The sequence below is a fragment of the Pan troglodytes genome, chromosome 18 (genome assembly GCF_028858775.2).
Source record: "Pan troglodytes isolate AG18354 chromosome 18, NHGRI_mPanTro3-v2.0_pri, whole genome shotgun sequence".
NCBI classification, from domain to species: domain Eukaryota; kingdom Metazoa; phylum Chordata; class Mammalia; order Primates; family Hominidae; genus Pan; species Pan troglodytes.
Genome location: NC_072416.2, coordinates 22,391,285 through 22,408,345, shown reverse-complemented (window position 1 = coordinate 22,408,345; position 17,061 = coordinate 22,391,285). Strand labels below are relative to the sequence as shown.

The window sequence follows — 17,061 nt, the reverse complement described above, 5'->3', positions numbered from 1 at the left end:
AACACAATGGGTGAGCCCAAACAGAGGGCTTTCACCAGTAATGAAACCCTGAACCGCTATGCATCACAACGACATCTCCAAAAAGCAAAATGAGATTTCTAATAGGCCTTTAAGCAGTAATAAGAGGCCACCTTTAGTGACATCCCTGCTTTCATAGCTAGATAATGGGGCGCTGTCTAGTTCCCAAACCAAGAATAAGTATGAGAAAGCCATGGTAAATCAGGCCAAATGAAAAGGACTTACTCTTCGAAGAGTAGTCCTGGGAATTATCAATCATTTCAGCAGGCCAGCTTGAAGGCAGAGAAGTCACGCCAGGCCCTTTTCCCTCTCTTGGAATCAGTGCAACTGGCTTAAGGTCAAATAAAAATAAAGAGGCGACTGCTCATCACCAGGGAACTAGGGAGGGGAGAGATGAACACGTCAATCACAGAAGGAGACAGCTGAGGCCTTAAAGTGCTTAAATCAGACATCCCCAAAGCAGACGTTTTTGCATGTTCAGACGGGCACGATAGCACTGCTGGGTATGTTTCCAAGGAGAATTGTTATACTAGTAATATTCATTTGTCATGTCCTCCTCCTTTTTTTCTCAAATGTGAATACATTTGAACCGTAAGAATCAATGCTGGCCAGGCGCGGTGGCTCCCGCCTGTAATCCCAGCACTTTGGTAGGCCGAGGTGGGTGGATCACCTGAGGTCAGGAGTTCGAGACCAGCCTGGCCAATATGGTGAAACTCCATCTCTACTAAAAACACAAAAATTAGCTGGGCGTAGTGGCGGACACCTGTAACCCCAGCTACTCAGGAGGCTGAGGCAGGAGAATCGCTTGAACCCAGGAGGCAGAGGTTGCAGTGAGCCGAGATCGCACCACTGCACTCCAGCCTGCGCAACACAACAAGACTCCGTCTCACACACACACAAAAAAAAAAAAAAAAAGAAGAAGAATCAATGCTATAATTCTGAGAAGGAACAAAAATTTATTTTTCTGATTGTGTTGTGTATATATAAATGTATGTGCACATGTGTGTGCATACACATGCTTCTTTTCCCTTTTTTAGATGCAAAGTGAAAGATTTGCAGGACATGAAGATACAGCATGCTAACAAAATACATAATAAGAAAATCTGAGACGTTAGTCTTGATCAATTTCTTCATCCAGTTCAAAGACAATTAGAGAGGTGTCATCAAAAAACACATTTAATCAGAATAAAGAAAGGAAGAAAGCCTGCTTGAGATTGAAAATGAAATTTTGGAATCAAAATTCTATCCACTTTTCTTTCTCTCTTTCTCTTTTCTTTTTTTGACAGGGTCTTGCTCTGTCACCCAGGCTGCAGTGTAGTGGCATGATCATAGCTCACTGCAGCCTCAAATTCCTGGGCTCAAGCCATCCTCCCACCTCAGCCTCCTAAACAGCAGAGATTACAGGTACACACCACCATTCCCAGCTAATTTTTTTTTTTTTGGTATTTTTGTAGAGACAGGGTCTCACTATGTTGCCCAGGTTGTGCCCAGGCTCTTCACTTTTCTTTTCTTTTTCTTTTTGAGATGGAGTCTCACTCTGTTGCCCAGGCTGGAGTGCAATGGTGCGATCTCGGCTCACTGCAACCTCCGCCTCCTAGGTTCAAGCAATTCTCCTGCCTCAGCCTCCTGAGTAGCTGGGATTACAGGCGCCTGCCACCATGCCCGGCCTTCCACTTGTCATTAACTAAGAGATTAAGTTGTTTTCTTGGAACATGAAAGCACAACCCAGATGTAAAGCCATTTACAAAGATGGCACATGCTGTAAATCAATCCTCATGAAGTTTTGCAATACACCAGTATTTGATAATGGCCACTTGTCACAGTCAGCAAAAGAGACCTTACCCAGTCCTCGCTTTCCATCCTAACTGGGTTCCCAAATGCTCTATACTGAGGCATCACATTCTTTTTTTTTTATTGTTTTAGGCGGAGTCTCACTCTGTCACCCAGGCTGGAGTGTAGTGGCACGATCTCGGCTCACTGCATCCTCTGCCTCCCGGGTTCAAGTAATTCTCCTTCCTCAGCCTCCCGAGTAGCTGGGATTACAGGCGCCTGCCACCACACCCAGCTAATTTTTGTATTTTTAGTAGAGATGGGGTTTCACCATGTTGGCCAGGCTGGTCTCAAACTCCTGACCTCAAGTGATCCACCTGCCTCAGCCTCCCAAGGTGCTGGGATTACAGGCGTGAGCCACCACGCCCTGCCGAGGCATCACATTATTGACTTACAAACTTAAAATATTTCTAAAAAGTACAACAGAGGTTATCTGGAATGGTACTCCCAGACATATGGTGACTAGCCGTTAGGATGGAATCTCATAGGATTCTTTCAATTCCAGCCTTCTGTGAACACACGAACAGCTCCAAAACCTGCAGAGCTTTACTCTCTGTAGCCTAAAGCATATTTAGAAATCATGGTTGCCAGGATATGATGTTGCTTTGGCCCCTTCACTAATCTCTACCCTGGGAGATCAACAAGCGGTTATTACTCCAGCATCAGGCTGAATCATTCTCCTAGTTACACACAGAGCTGAGTCCCATTTAACCAACCCCATCACTGAAGCTGCATACGTGTCCAGATAGCAGAACTCGCCAAGCAGCGAAGTGCAAGACCACATGCTCCCATGTGGGTTTCAGATATAACCATTTTTTAAAAAAACAAGGCTGTGATACTTGATATTTCTTGATAAAATATTCCCAGATTGTGGTATTATTTAACGTCTTTGTAACTGATTACACATTTTCTCTAGTGTGACTAAAGGAAAAATTTAAGGAGACCCACCTACTCCCCAGTCTCCCTCTCCTGGATTTAAAGGGTGGGCCCAGGCAAGGGGGATGTTCAGAAGAGCAGACCACCTACCTCCCCACCCTTTTCAAACCTCTCACAGGGGATCTTCATTTTTTTGTGTCACGGATCCCCTTCTACTTTGGTGGTTTGGATTCCTTCTCACAATAATGTTTTTAACAACATGAAAGTAAATACATAGGATTACAGCAAACCAATTATATTGAAATAAAAGTATCAAAATATTAAAACAAGAGCTGCTGATATAGTAATATATGTGCTTCTAAATTATGCAGTAAATAACAAGAGCTAATAGCAGGCCAATTAACTACTGTAATTTGAAAGGTGTGACAAGTGTAAATGGTATTTCTCGATCTCTGCAACAAATGTAATGTGACAGGAGAATATCTGTGATTGCTGTCAGGGACAAACTCACAGATACTATGGAAACTACTGAGGTTTGTTGTCCACATTCATACTTAAAGGAGACGCTGGATTTAAGTGAGAGATTAGTGAAAATAAAGAGGGAATTTCCTTCCCCTTCCAAGTTCTGGGACCCCTGAATCGTAGACAGTTAGTTGTGGCTGGAGCTGGGGAAAGATGGGTTTTATATCCAGCTGGAGACTGAAGACTAAGGATTTAAAAATAAACAGGATGGGCCAGGTGCAGTGGCTCATGCCTGTAATCCCAGCACTTAGAGAGGCCAAGGAGGGAGGATAGCTTGAGGTCAGAAGTTCAAGACCAGCCAGGGCAACACTGTCTCTATAAAAAACATAATAAATTTTTGGCTGGGCACAGTGGCTCATGCTTGTAATCCCAGCACTTTGGGAGGCGGAGACCGGCAGATCACTTGAGGTCAGGAGTGCAAGACCAGCCTGGCCAACATAGTGAAACCCCATCTCTACTAAAAATACAAAAATTAGCCAGGTAAGGTGGCACATGCCTACAGTCCCAGCTACTTGGGACGCTGAGGCAGGAGAATCACTTGAACTTAGGAGGCGGAAGTTGCCGTGAGCTGAGAGCGCACCACTGCACTCCAGCTGGATGACAGAGTGAGACTCCATCTCAAATAAATAAATAAATAAATAAATAAATAAATAAATAAATAAGGCTGGGCACGGTGGCTCACGCCTGTAAGGTCCCAGCACTTTGGGAGGCCGAGACGGGTGGATCACGAGGTCAGGAGATCGAGACCATCCTGGCTAACACGGTGAAACCCCGTCTCTACTAAAAATACAAAAAATTAGCCAGGCGTGGTGGCAGGTGCCTGTAGTCCCAGCTACTCGGGAGGCTGAGGCAGGAGAATGGCGTGAACCCGGGAGGCGGAACTTGCAGTGAGCCGAGATCGCACCACTGCACTCCAGCCTGGGCGACAGAGCGAGACTCCATCTCAAAAAAATAAATAAATAAATAAAATAAATAAATAAGTAAAAATTAAAAAAATACTTGTGATTTAAAAAATAACGAGGATAAATCCTAATGGTGAAATGAGATGATCTAAAAAGAGAGAGTGACCAGAAAGTTATGGAATTGGGCCAAAAATTATTAAAGAGCTGCTATCCAGATGGCAGATGGAGTCAATGTAATATAGTGTGGTGGTTAGTGGGAAAAAAGAAAAAACTTTTCATATTTTTATTCCCAATAATTTGTGATTTTTCAGTGTACTCATTAAATTTTCAAAAGAGAACTGTTATTTCCCCTACTCTGTTTCAGTAAAGGGATCCCATTCAGCCAGTTGCTCAGGCCTGAAATCTCTGTTGCATTCTTGACTCCTCTCTCTCCCCCAACATCCAATCCATCAGCAAGTCTTCTTGGTTCCAACCTCAAAACATGTCCCAAATCCAATTTATTTTACTTCCTCCTCTCCATGAGGGCATCATCTCTTCACTGTAGTCACCTCGCTGTATGCACTATTAGGTTGATTTCAGTGAATACCCCATCCAGCTGCCGGACTGATCTTTTTAACAGATACACTGAAGGCTGGGTGTGGTGGCTCATGTCTGTAATCCCAGCACTTTGGGAGGCTGAAGTGGGAGGACTGCTTGAGGGCAGGAGTTCGAGGCTGCAGTGAGCTATGATCGCACCACTGCACTCCAGCCTGGGCAACAGAGTGAGACCCTGACTCAAAATAAAAATTGTGTGTGTTGTTTTAAGCACCAACTTTGTGGTAATTTCTCGCAGTAGCCCTAGGAAACTCATATACTAATTCCCATCTTATGATCCTTAACTTAATCACATATGCAAAGTCCCTTCTGCCATATAAGGGAACATATATATTTACAAGGTCTGGGAATTGGATGTGGACATCTTGAGGGCACTAAAAGGAAAAACCTTTGTTTCTCTACTCGCAAGACTTCTGACACCAAATGTGTGGGTTTTTCACACCAAGCAGTTCTCCAGCTCTCTGCAGATACCAACTGGGCGTCCTACAATTTATTTTTTATTTTGTTTTTATTTTATTTTTTTTTTGAGATAGGGTCTCACTCTGTTACTCAGGCAGGAGTGCAGTGGTATGCTAATGGCTCGCTGCAGCCTCCATCTCCCAGGTCCAAGTGATACTCTCCCCTCGGCCTCTGGAGTAGCTGGGACTACAAGTGTCTGCCATCACACCCAGCTAATTTAAAAATGTTTTGTAGAGATAGGGGTCTCACTATGTTGCCCAAGCTGGTTGCAAATTCCTAACCCTAAGCAATCCTCCCGCCTCGGCCTCCCAAAGTGCTGGGATTACAGGCACTACAATTTAATTTAACTCTGACACTAACTGCCCACAGTTAGTGCAGACCCCACAGAAGGCCCACAGGGAGCCCACAGGATAAGGGCTTAGTCCCACAAGAATGCTCTCCATTACAGATGCCAGTCACAAGGAATGGGTCTCCAGGTTACTCTCACTTCTGTCTGACTTGGCTACAAATTGGGGGCTCCCACAACCCCCTCCTCAAGTTCAATAATTTTCTACAACAGCTCATAGAACTCAGGGAAAACGCTTTACTAAATGGTGGGACTAAGATTGGAGCCCAGATGTGCCTGCCATACTGCTTCGCACAGGCTCTCTGAACTGGTTCTCTTTTTTTTTGAGACAGAGTCCTGCACTGTCACCCGGGCTGGAGTGCAATGGCGTGATCTCAGCTCACTGCAACCTCCGCCTCCCGGGTTGAAGCAATTCTCCCACCTCAGCCTCCGGAGTAGCTGGAACTACAGGTGTGCACCACCACGCCCAGCTAATTTTTGCATTTTTTTAGTAGAGATGGGGTTTCACCACGTTGGCCAGACTGCTCTCGAACTCCTGACCTCAAGTCATCTGCCAGTCTTGGCTTCCCAAAGTGCTGGGATTACAGGCATGAGCCACCATGCCCGGCCCTGAACTGGTTCTTAAACAGCCATGGAGAAACAGCAGGAAGAAAGAACGGAAGCAGTACTGAGTGCCCCTGAGAAAGGGCCACCCACATGTCAAACCTCCAGCAAAAGAGAGGCACTAGAGAACTTATACATCTCAGCACGTCCCAAATTCAGGAAACAGCTTTCCTTCCTCCCTCTATTTGAAGATGAATGTGAATATAAAAAGCAAAGATGATTTACTATCCTCTTGGGACTCTCTGGCCTCCGAAATTACTGACACAGAAATCTACTCTTCTATAAGACAAAATAAATTAAAAGGATTTTTTTTTCTATCAAGAGGGCATGACAGCAAATTTTCTGCCGTGCCACCATTTAATTATAATCTTTAGTACGAAATGCAGTTTTTTGTGCCACTCTGAAGGTAGGAGCATTTTCAGTTCCACTATCAGCCTCAGCACAAATAGATCATCATGCGACTGGAGCTTGTCCTCAAACGACACGGTGACACTTTTGTTTTCACCTCTGTTTTTGGTCACAAGATACCTTTCATCAACATGAACATATCATAGGTTCCCCCAGCCCCCCACCTTTTTTTTTGTTTCAAGGATAAAACTTAGCTGAAAAGACATTTCACCCAAAGCAACCTTTTCTTTTCAAAAACACAATCTTTGTTTCATTGAAGGTCTCAGTTTTAATGATGTCTTTCATGAGCCTTCCCTTCTGGGACATGAGACCAGAAAGGCAGTGGTGCACTTTTGCTCTTCGTGCTCATTTAGTTATTTATTTTTGCAAATGAATCTGACCAATTCTCAGGGCCATCCTTTTTGGCCAAAATAGAAATTTAAACTTTTTCTCTTCTTAATGTGCTAGAAAATAATTTCATTGCCTCTGATTGGCTGGTTGAGTCACGACTATATACTACAAAAGAGGATGGTGCTGGATTAATAAACAGGACTAAGGCCGACGGGAGATATGACATCATCTACCCCTGTTAAAAGGTAAGAACAAAAACACCCTCATCGCACTTCAATTAGAGTACGTGGCAGATCGTTTTTTGTTTGTCTGTTTGTTTGTTTTTGAGACGGAGGCTCGCTCTATCACCCAGGCTGGAGTGCAGTGGCACCATCTCGGCTCACTGCAACCTCTGCTTCTCGGGTTCCGGCAATTCTGCTGCCTCAGCCTCCCAAGTAGCTGGCGTATTACAGGCGTGCACCACAAAGCCTGGGTAATTTTTTTGTATTTTTAGTAGAGACGGAGTTTCACCATGTTGGCCAGGATGGTCTCAAAGTCTTGATCTCAGGTGATCTGCCCATCTTGGTCTCCCAAAGTGCTGGGATTCTAGGCGTGGCCACCGTGCCCGGGACATGGCATCTTTCAAGCTGTCTCACACAGCCAGGTTTCTCCCAGTCTCAGTACTGATCACTTTAAGGACCAGGTGACAGAAGGGGAAGTAGAGCAGAGTAATTAGCCACACTCTTAACAGTGCATAGACTCTGCAGCCAGGTTGCTTATGTTCAAATCCTGCCTCTGCTATGCACTGGTTTGAGATCCTGGGCAAAGACTTAATTTCTCTCTGCCTCAGTTCTTTCTTAGAAATATGCCTGTGGGCCAGGTGCAGTGGCTCATGCCTGTAATCCCAGCACTTTGGGAGGCCGAGGCAGGTGGATCACCTGAGGTCAGGAGTTCATGACCAGTCTGGCTAACATAGTGAAACCCCATCTCTAATAAAAATACAAAAATTAGTCAGGCATGGTGTTGGGTGCCTACAGCCCAGCTACTTGGGAGGCTGAGGCAGGAGAATTGCTTGAAATGGGGAGGCAGAGATTGCAGTGAGCCTAGATCGTGCCACTGCACTCTAGCCTGGATGACAGAGATAGACTCCTTCTCAAAAAAAAAAAAAAAAAAAAAAAAAAAAAAAGCCTGTGCCCAGAACAGCTAGTGTTCACCAATATCCACATGTTCCTTTATGTATCCCTGCCTCCCCTGCAACTGGCTTGAAGCCATGCTCTGTAAAGAGAGGTGAGAAGGTTAAGAACCTTCTAGACTGAGAAGGTTAAGAGTTGAGGGACCTCCTACATTCTTTTCTTCCTTTGCATCATTGACCTCAGAGGTAAGAGGGCTGTCCAACCTACAACAGTCTTTTTGTGAGCAAGAAGTAAGCTGTTATTGGGTTAAGCCACTGGTATTTTGGTATTGTTTATAACTGCAACCTAGCCTAGCCTAGCCTAATACAACGGGGATACTATGATTTTCTACTTTGTAGGGTTGCGATGTAAGTTAAATTAGGTAATATTTATAAAGTGCCCAGAATAATACCCAAGTAAACACTATGTAAATGTTTGGTAGGTAGGTAGTTAAATATATAAATACGAAGACAGACAGACAGAAGGAAGTAGTTGCCTTATGAGCTGCTTATGTTATGAGGGGTACCCAAAATTGAAAACAACTGAGGAAAGAGCTGAGTCATGTGTCCTATTTTATGCGTTACCTCTAGAGTAAAAGTGGCAAGAATTGCTTGCATTTTAAAAAGTCTTCTTTTTTTTTTTTTTTTTTTTTTTGATACAGAGTCTCACCTTGTCGCCCAGGCTGCAGTACAGTGGCGCAATCTCGGCTCACTGCAATCTCCACCTCCCGGGTTCAAGTGATTCTCCTCCCTCAGCCTCCTGAGTAGCTGGGATTATAGGCACACACCACCACGCCTGGCTAATGTTTTGTATCTTTAGTAGAGATGGGATTTCACCATGTTGGCCAGGGTGGTCTCGAACTCCTGACCTCATGCTCCACCTGCCTTGGCCTCCCAAAGTGCTGGGATTACAGGCAAGGCCTAAGACACCACGCCCGGCCTTAAAAATTCTTATCCCTTTCCCTTTCTTCCCTTCTCTGTCTTTCTCTCTTCTTCTCAAAAGCATATCATTGAATTAGCATAAATTAAGTACACATACACTTCAATCCAACTATACACAGTATGTCTGTCCATGAAAACGGGAAACATGTTTGTCGTTTCTACATGTCATGTTTCCACGGCACATAGTAGGTGTTTCATAAATGGTAGCCAGGCCACTTATGAATATACCTGCCCCATAATTTTAAAGCATATTTAAGCATTCAATAATTATTAGCTGGCTGGGCGCAGTGGCTCACGCCTGTAATCCCAGCACTTTGGAAGGCCAAGGAGGGCGGATTACTTGAGCTCAGGAGTTCCAGACAGTCTGGGCAATGTGGTGAAATCTACAAAAAATTAGCCAGGCATGGTGGTACACACCTGTAATCCCAGCTACTTGGGAGGCTGGCTTGAGCCCATGAGGCAGAGGTTGCAGTGAGCCAAGATCGCATCGCTGCACTCCAGCCCGAGCAACAGAGTAAGACCCTGTCTCAAAAAAAAAAAAAAAAAAAAAAAAAAAAAAGGATTAGCTAAATAAATAATTCCCTTTAGCTGGAACATACCTGCTTGGTATATGTACCAATAATGAAATATAATAATAGTTGGCACTAGGATTCCTCTTAGGTGGGGAACTTTGTTCAGTTGAAAGGCCATTTTTCAGATGGAAAAACTGAGGCTTGGAAGGATTAAGTCATCTTTGCCCAAAGTCACACAGCTGGAAGTGGTGGAGCTGGGTTTAGAACGCAGAGGTGTGATTCTAGTGCTTCCAAGCTCCTAACCACCACACTACACTGCCACTTCTTTGACTTCTAGAACATTCCTACACTTCCTTTGGCAACTTTGGGATTTGACTCACTGTCATCTTCTTCAGCTGTCTCCTCCCAGTGTTCTCAGCTACTTCATTATCTATGCTGATGACCCCCGCAATACCATGACTTTGGGTCCACATGTTTCTAGTGACCCCTACCATTCCTCTGGGTCAGTCACCCAACAGAAAGGTCACATCTTAGAATGGTTCATCACTGAAGACTGTCACATATCAAGTTCCTGAACTCCTGATGTAATCATAAACTTTTCTCTCCTTCCATCTTTCCCACCTACTACTTACTTCTAATTATGTTGGTTTTTTTGCTTTTACATGAGACCATGGTTTGGGAAGGCTATTGGTGTCCACCTGAAACAGGGGATCAACAAACCGTAGCTCATGGGCCAAATCTGGCCCACCACCTGTTTTTGTGAATAAAGTGTTATTGGAACACAGCCACACCCATTCATTCACATATGGTACATCTATGGCTGCTTTCATGACACAGCTGGGGAGTTGAGTAGCTGAGAGACTGTCTGTGGCTTGCAAAGCCTAAAAGACTTAACTATCCTCTATAGAAAAGTTTGCTGACCCTTGACACAGAAAGCCATGTCCTTGTTCCCCAGGAACTCTGAGATTATTGGAGACTTGTTCTTTAGAACAAACCCAAGGCTCTGATCATGTTAATCCTCCTTCTCATTGTTTCTGGGGAAACTGGGTTTGGGTTTGGTGGGAGGGTTGGCGTTACCTGAGACTAACATAAGAGAATCGGTTGGGAAGTTGTGCACATTCAGAGCCGGGTCTCTGGAGGGGTGACCAAGACCTTCTCAGCACCACAATACTTGTCAGTTGGGCTGCACCTGCCATCTCCCCTTTCCCCAGGGCCATTTTCCCTCAATGCCATTTGAGTTTCTCAGCATGCTCATAGGAAAACTCAGTCCTCCATTGTCTGTCACTCCAGCCACCTCCAGTAGGGAGTGGCCCCCAGCCCTCCTGGTTCACTGCTCTCCAGTAGATACCACCTCGCCCAGGGCACATCTCCTACACTATCAAGTGCTCATAAGGAGCTTTGAACAATCTCATTTTAATGTTTTTTTAATTATTATTATTTTTTGAGACAGGATCTCACTCTGTCACCCAGGCTGGATTGCAGCGGCACAACCACAGCTCACTGCAGCCTAAACCTCTGGGGCTCAAGTGATACTCCCGCCTCAGCCTCCTGAGTAGCTGGGACCGCAGGTGAGCACCACCATGATCAGCTGATTTTTGATTTTTTATAGAGATGGGGTCTCACTATGTTTCGCAGACTGGTCCAAACTCCTGGGCTCAAGTAATCCTTCTGCCTCAGCCTCCCAAAGTGCTGGCAGGCATGAGCCACTGCATCTAGCCCTAATCTCATTTAAAAAAATTTTTGTTATGGAAATTTTAAAAGCTATACAAAAGTAGACAGAAAAAATTAAAAGGAATCCATGTGTCCATCAACCAGCTTCAATTATACTGTTCTCCATGTCAGTTAATGGAAGCTTCCCTCCCTCCCTCACCCCTGTCCATAGAATATGTAATTTCATATAAAAATATTTTGGCATGTTTCTCTGAAAAGTAATAACTTTTGAATCATGACTATGAAATTAGTATTCTCATCATCATATCTTAAATAATAATTTCTTAATTTCATCAGCTATTAAGTGTTCAAATTTTCAGTTGTCTCCAATTTTTTATACCGTTTTTTTGAATTGGGATCCAATTAAGATCCACACATTGGAATCTTTAAAAACAAATTGTCTTGATTCTAAGATGGACCCCACTACCCTCATCTTACTGTTTCTGAGTTTGGTATATTTCTTACTTTCAATGTGAACACCTAATGTAGGGTTTCTTTCTCTTCCTGAAAATTGGTTGCTAAAGCGTTAACATAATTCAGAAAATATGGTAATTTATGATTTAAAAATGTAAGACATTCTTTAAAAAGGAAACAATGCTTTCACTTGTACCTACGATCCCCTGGGCCCAGTCTAGACCTTTTACTAGAGTAGCTTTGCCAGTCTTCAACCCTGATTTTACCAACCATCTGTTCTCCACCCCCTTTCCAGAGCTGTGGAGGGTTGCTGGAGACAATCACATAAGCAGGCTGTTTATATGCACCACAAATTCAGGCCATCAGCTGGGCCATCCCTATTTATCCCTCGTTGATTCCCTGTCGGTTTCACCACAGCAGCTGTTGCAACCCCCTCCCCTCCTCCATAAACCTCTGCCTCCCTCTCAGCAGATGCCTTCACACCTACATGAATGTGAACGTGAGTGACAGCACCCACCATGAACTTTCTCAGTGCTTCTCCCTCCACCTCAAATTTTCTCTCACTCTTAGCTCTGGTCTCAGAGGAATACTTACACATTTTTTTATATCTATATACATATGGAGATACATAGAAAAGCATCTGAAAAGTTCACCAAAATGTCAACAATGGTTATATCTGGGAGGCCAGCTCTTCGGTGATCTGCGCATTTTTCTTTTGATTTTTCTGTTTTGTTTGAATTTTTTCACTCAGCATGTATCATTTTTATTATACAAAACCTGGAATACTATTTTAAAATGTAAGCAATCTTCAGCAAAATGTAGGTGATCTCTAAGAGAAAGGGACTTTAAATTTCTCCACATTCTCCATTACACTTCGTGGTAGGCAGAATTTGGGTCCTAAAGATGTCTGCATCAAAATTCCCAGAAACTGGTTGGGCATGGTGGCTTAAAACTGTAATCCCAGCACTTTGGGAGGCCAAGGCAGGCAGATTGCTTGAGCTCAGGAGTTTGAGACCCACCTGGGCAACATGCCAAAACACTGTTTCTACCAAAAATACAAAAATTAGCTGGGCGTGATGGCATGCACCTGTAGCCTCAGCTACTCAGGAGGCCGAGGTGGGAGGATGGCTTGAGTCCAGGAAGTCAAGGCTGCAGTGAGCTGTGATTGTGCCACTGCAGTTCAGCCTGGGCAACAGAGGGAGACCCTGTCACCCTCTCATCCCTCCCAAAAAATTTCCAGAACCTGTGAATATTTACCTGACAATGGCAAAAGAAACTTTGCAGATGCGATTAAGTCAAGGATTTTGCAATGGGAAGGTTATCCTGAATTATCTAGGTGAGCTAATGTAATCACAGGAGTCCTTAAAAGTGGAAGATGGAGGCAAAAGAGAGTCAGAGAGGCCAGGAGAGATGGCTCATGCCTGTAATCCCAACACTTTAGGAGGCTGAGGCAGGTGGATCACTTGAGGCCAGGAGTTTGAGTCCAGCCTGGCCAACATGATGAGACCCTGTCTCTACTAGAAATACAAAAATTAGTCGGGCATGGTGGCGCATGCCTGTAATCCCAGCTACTTGGGAGGGTTAGGCAGGAGAATCACTTGAACCCGGGAGGCAGAGGTTGCAGTGAGCCGAGATTTCACAACTGCACTCCACCCTGGGTGACAGAGTTAGACCCTGTCACCCCCCCGCCCCCCAAAAGAGAAACAGCCAGAGAGATATGACTAAGAAAGAGGGTCAGAGAGATGCAACATTGTTGGCTTTGAAGAGGAATGCAGGGGCCACTAGCCGAGGAATGCAGGCAGTTTCTCAAAGCTTGAAAAGGCAGGGAAACATTTTCCCCTAGAAACTCCAGAAAAGAATTAGGCTCTGCCAATGCCTTGATTTCACCCCAGTGAAATCCAAGTCAATCTTTGGACCTCCTGAACAGTATAGTAATAAATTTGTGTTGTTTTAAACCTACCAGTTCTGGGGTGCTTTGTAACAGCAGCAATAGAAAATAAACACACCCCTATTTCTCCTTGTCAGTCATTTAAAATCAACATAGACGCTAAGTTGAAACAAGTCATTGTTACACTTACACATGACTTAGAGTAAGTGCCATTCATTGAACTGGAATCAACTCTGGGCTACCCCTCGGTTCAGCCCTTGTCCATCTTGACTTAATCCATACATTCAATGTGGGGCTCTTGATTCCCAAACCGTTTCTCTTCATATCCTACTTGTAAGCTTTAGGCCAATGTTTCTGGCATGGATATCCTAGAAGCACCTCAATCTAAATGTGCCCCAGACAGGAATCATCATTTAACCCTTGCACTTGCTCTTCTCGCTGGGTCCCTTGGTTTCCATTATGGGCCACCCACATACCCAGGAGCAAATCTCACCATTTCAGGTACAACCCTTCTCTACCCCTAAATTTATCCTGTGTCATCCATCCATTCTACCCATCCCACAACCCCCTTTTTCCACTAACATGGCCCTAACTCAATACCTCACGGCTATAAAGACAGGCTTGGAACTAGTAGCCCCAACTCCAGGCTCTCCCCAATCTCAGATGTCCTTTGCACTGTCTCACGAATTATCTTTCCAAAACAGCCTAATCCCATTTTACCTCTGCTCAAAAGCCTTTGAATGATCTCTTGCTTATGGAATAATGCCCAAACTTCTTTCTTTTACTGAAAACCATAATCCACCCCCTAACTGCCTTCTAGCCGTAGCTTCCGTCTCATCCCTATGTCCTCACACACTCCAGGAGCTAGCGATGCTGGTTTCCTGTGACTGGACCAAATCTTGTCTCTTCTCCCATCTTTGGGTCTTTGGCCTGGAATGTCACAATGTCCACCAATGGCAATAAACCACTATTCACCATTTAGTAAGCCACATGTTACTATAGGTTGGGCTTGTTCACGATCCCATTTGTAGCTGTATCACTGTATCTTCACAACCACATTTACCAATAAGGAACTGGAGGCTTAGAGACAGACATGCTGTGATGCTTTTAAAATAAATATGTCCACATATTCTTTGATACTCCTCCCTCCCTAAGGTAGAGCTTAATTATTAAACCTCGAATGTGGCACTTGGTGACCTGCTTCTAATAGCATGTGATGGAAATGGAGGTATTTGACTTCCAAGACTAGGTCATAAAAGGTACCATGCTTCCTTCTTGTGCCCAAATCTTTCACTCTGAAGGAGGCCAGTCACCATGTCATGAGGATACTCAAGCAGCCCATGGGAAGACCCAGATGGGGAAAACTTAAGGCCTCCAGACAACAACCAGCACCATGTTTGTGCACCATCTTAAAAGCAGAACCTCCAGCCCCAGTTGGGCCTTCAGATGACTGCACCCCCTGTGACATCTTAACTACAACCTCATGGGAGACTCTGAACCACGACCACCCAGCTAAGCGGCTACCAAATTCCTGACCCAAAGAAACTATAGGATAATATTTATGACTTTAAGCCACTAAATTTGGGGGCAATTTGTTACACAGTAATAGATAAATAAACACTTGCCCAAGATCATAGGATCAGTAAGTGGTGGAGATATATTTTTGTTTGTTTGTTTTTGTTTTTTTGAGATGGAGTCTCACTCTGTCACCCAGGCTGGAGTGCAGTGGTGCGAACTTGGCTCACTGCAACCTCCGCCTCCTGGGTTCAAGCAATTCTCCTGCCTCAGCCTTCCGAGTAGCTGGGATTACAGATGCACACCACCATGCCCAGCTAATTTTTGTATTTTCAGTAGAGACAGGTTTTGCCATGTTGGCCAGGCTAGTCTCAAACTCTTGACTTCAGGTGATCTGCCTGCCTCAGCCTCCCAAAGTGCTGAGATTACAGGTGTCAGCCACTGCACCCAGCCAGTGGTGGAGATTTGAATACTGGTTTATCTATCCCAAAAGCTCAGGCTCTTAATTCTGCCTGAAGTACTACTGTAGTTTATATTTCACTACCTTTAAAAAGACTTGACAGAGTCTCCCCCTCGAAAGTTATCTTCCTCCAATCTGTATCATTAAGCTGTACTCAAAATGTCCATCCATAATACTCATATAATCACCTTATTTGTCCAAGACCCATCTCACTTCATGGTCGACTTCCCAGCTGTGGGCTCCCAGCTTTAGTACCTACATCCTAGTGTTGTTGTGAAGATTAAATGAGATGGCATGTATCAAAGCTCTTAGTGAAGCAATGGCTCAATTATATTATTTACTAGTTCCTGGATGCAGTACTTTTTCTGTCCTATGGATGGATAAGCTCTTAATCCTGGCTATATATTAGAATTACCTAGGAAGTTTAAAAAAAAAAAAAAAAGGCAAAAAAAAAACAACGTCCAGGCTATACCTGAAGATTATGATTTAGTCATTCTGGGTGAAGTTAGGTACCACTATTTTCCAAAGTTCCCTGGGTGATTTTATTTTATTTATTTATTTGTTTATTTATTTATTTATTGAGATGGAGTCTCGCTCTGTCACCCAGGCTGGCGTGCAGTGGTACCACTGATACAGGAGTGCTGGGAAGGGAAGAAGGGGGTAGGGGAAGTGCTCCGTAGAGGAGCGCGTGGTCCCTGGCTAGGGCTTCACCCCCAGGGACCTAGATGAGAACAGGCATTTCCTGCCAAATGTTGCATTTCCCAAGACCACCCTGGCTTGCCACACCCCCCGTCCTGGGCATATAAAAGCCCGAGACCCTAGCGGGCAGACACCCAGGCAGCCAAACGTCGAGAGGAGCACTTCAGCGGAAAAAGATACAAGCAGCTGCTCACGGAGAGGATGTTGAGAGGAGCACACCAGCAGAAGAGCACACGGACAGGCACAGGCACCTGGCAGGACGAGGCTGAGTTTGGCCAGGGCAGTTAGTCGGAGGAAAGCTGTGGCCGCTGAGCAGCCCAACTCCATGGGAAAAACCATGGTGCCCTTCTGGTTCCTCCATCGGCTGAGAGCTACTTCCACTCAATAAAACTTTGCACTCATTCTCCAAGCCCACGTGTGATCTGATTTCTCTGGTACACAAAGGCAAGAACCTGGGATACAGAAATCCCTCTGTCCTCGCAACAAGGTAGAGGGTGAATTGAGCTGGTTAACACAAACCGCCTATAGATGGCAAACTAAGAGAGCACCTGGTAACATATGCCCACTGGGGCTTCAGCTGTAAATTCACCTATAGACACCGCCATCAGGTGGGAGCCCGACAACCTGCCTGCCTGTATGCTCCCCTAGAGGTTTGAGCAGCAGGGCACTGAAAAAGCGAGCCACATCCCCCTGTTGCATGCCCTGCGAGGGGGACAAGGTAACTTTTCCCGTTTCACCTTCTTGGCTCACTGCAACCTCTGCCTCCTGGATTCAAGCAGTTCTCCTGCCTCAGCCTCCCAAGTAGCTGAGATTACAGGCATGTGCCACCACACCTGGCAAATTTTTGTATTTTTAGTGGAGATGGGGTTTTACTGCATTGGCC

General features: G+C 44.7%; 1 protein-coding gene across 6 annotated transcripts in view; it reads right to left on the bottom strand.

Annotated features, from left to right (window-relative positions):
- Nucleotides 1-17,061, bottom strand: part of IQCK (IQ motif containing K) — a 139,914-nt gene that overhangs the window by 73,829 nt on the left and 49,024 nt on the right.